This window comes from Rutidosis leptorrhynchoides, chromosome 1, assembly GCF_046630445.1.
Source record: "Rutidosis leptorrhynchoides isolate AG116_Rl617_1_P2 chromosome 1, CSIRO_AGI_Rlap_v1, whole genome shotgun sequence".
Classification (NCBI taxonomy): Eukaryota; Viridiplantae; Streptophyta; class Magnoliopsida; order Asterales; family Asteraceae; genus Rutidosis; species Rutidosis leptorrhynchoides.
In genome coordinates this window covers 15,846,505-15,849,029 of record NC_092333.1, presented here as the reverse complement: position 1 = coordinate 15,849,029, position 2,525 = coordinate 15,846,505, and the positions used below count along the sequence as shown (strand labels likewise).

Genomic DNA, 2,525 nt, shown 5'->3' with positions numbered 1-2,525 from the left:
ATCACTCTCGATTTGTGCTACACTTTTCCTTGTCAAATCTCGCGGTGAAGGTTCCCATTCATACATGTTAACCGAGATGTCTTCTAACAAAATTTCGGCCGCATTTGGTGATTTATACATAAATACCCCACCGGATGAAGAATCAAGATATTGCTTCGTCAAAGCATTACAACACCGGTAAAATGTGTTGATGTACTCCTTCTTCGTCAAACCGTGCGGTGGGCAAGCTCTTAACATTTTCTTGAATCGTACCCACGCATCATACAAAGATTCATCACCCCGTTGGGTGAACCTATTAATCTCCATTCTAAGTCGTTCTACTTTTGACAGTGGAAAGAAGTGATTGATAAACTCGTTGGTTAATTCTTGAAAAGTTCTTATAGAATCGGATGGTAAGCTCCTTAACCAAATTTTCGCTTCCCCTTGAAGTGTAAAGGGGAATGCCCTTAACTTAAAAGCGTCATCGGTGACATCCTTGTTCTTGTAGATATCATAAAGATCATTAAAGTGTTGGATGTGTTCGAACGGATTCTCGTCTATCATCCCATGAAAGTATCTATCTTTGATCATCGTGAAAAAGTTACCCTCAATCTTCCAATTATCCGCTCCAATTGGTGGTTTTGTAATAGCCGGTGCTATCATTGTTGGTGCTACTAATCCAGCGTTCCACATTGGCGTGTCGTTCGGATTATTCAATAACTCTTGATTAACCGGTGGACCATGGTTGATTGGATTACCCTCTTCACTGAGAATCACTTGACCGTTGGGATCCATGTCTTCTAAACAAAATGGTAAAGCTTCGAAATTCTTCCTTAATACCCTTGTTTCTCTACGATTATAAACCCCGTGCACGTGTTTTTCCGGATCGGAGAATGGATGTGTGAACTCTTGATCCTTGTGAGACCTTGTTTTCATACACCAAAGGCACCTATCCTTCAATCACAACACAAACACAAATGGTTTTCCAAACAAAAATAATATATAAAACGCGAAAAGTAACTTTCGTACGGGTAAACCATTACGAAAGGATCGAACAATTAAAAGTTTAAACCAAATACCCAACTAGGCTAACCGCTCCCCGGCAGCGGCGCCAAGAAAGTGTTATGGTGTTGTGCAACTATACATCTTTTACCCTCTAAATTTATATATGATTCAAACACTACAAATAAGCACACACAACTAACGAGCACTTAGAACCCGGTTATTATAGCACTTCAATGTAAGTATTATTATCAAGTTCGTCCCAAGAGAGCGGTGTAAGTCGTATATTTGAAACTATCAAGTGTCTTAGGGTTTGTTTGATTGGGGGTTTTGATTGATATTAACTAACAACTAAACTTTCACAATTAAACAAACTAAAACTTAACAAGTAAACTAGAAGCAAGTAACGAGTAACGAAATATTAAGACTTAAATCAAATTAACTAAGAAGTGTTCACTTATCTAATCCTCTCTATGATTGGCTTGCCCCGTTTTGCCCAAATTGTTATCGCACGAGTTGTTGAACTATTAAATGTTTAGCATCACTACTAAACCTTAAATCAAATAACACTCCGCGAATTCACATAAGCATTGTATTCTAAGATCAAGTTAAGCATGATTTGGTCATTGAGATTGAGCTTGGGTTGAAATCACTTAAAACCCCCAACTATCGAAATCACTTAAGATAATCGGCACTACTATGTTGACTAAAGGCCAATTGAAAACCAACTTAGATCAAGAACACAATCACTTGCAATTCCTAAACTAGTTGTCTAGATCACTCAAGGTGTTGAAGCACACATTGATTCACTTCTCAAATCACTAAGAGAGCTACTCAACATATGTAATCAAAGTCAAGCCTAAAACAAACTCATAGCAATGGATCTTTAGCTAACTCAACAACACATGATCATGTAATTCATTCAAACAACACTATTCAATTAATTTTGGGGCAAACACTAGCATTAGAGATTCATAGATAAGCAAACACAAGAGATTTAGCCAATCATGGCTAAGATCAAACTAATAATAAGCAAAGAAACATAAACAATCATCATCTTCAATGCAAAGTATGTAAAGTAAAGTGAAGATTACAACCATAAATGTAAAGAAGATGAAGATCTAAGCTAAACAATGATGGATCTTGAGCTAGCTTCCTTGAATCCACCCTTAAACACCAATGGATGATGAAATTTGGGTTTTGTATGTGAAATTCAGACCTAAGACAGATGCTCTCTAAAGATGCATATGAAAATGACCTAATCTCGTTCCTTTTATAGTGCTGAAAATCTGGGCTGAAACAGTGACAGGAGCGCCGCTTTTGGCTCAGGAGCGGCGCTTTTGGCTTAAGTGAGGAGCGGCGCTTTTGATCAGGAACGCCGCTTTTGGTTCAATTCAGGGGCGACGCTTTTTCTTTAGGAGCGACGCTTTTGGCTGGACAGGAGCGGCGCTCTTGGCTTTAGGAACGGCGCGGTTGCTCACTGATGAAAAATGGAGCTGAAATGTGCACAAGAACGTTGCTTTTGCAGTTGGTGCGGCGCTTTT

At 38.7% G+C, this 2,525-nt stretch overlaps 1 non-coding gene across 1 annotated transcript; it reads left to right on the top strand.

The window, feature by feature from the left end:
• The first annotated feature begins 208 nt into the window (after positions 1–208).
• LOC139886733 (small nucleolar RNA R71) lies at positions 209–315 on the top strand. Its single transcript, XR_011772602.1, has one exon. It is a non-coding gene; the product is annotated as a small nucleolar RNA R71 (small nucleolar RNA).
• The last annotated feature ends 2,210 nt before the right edge of the window (positions 316–2,525 follow it).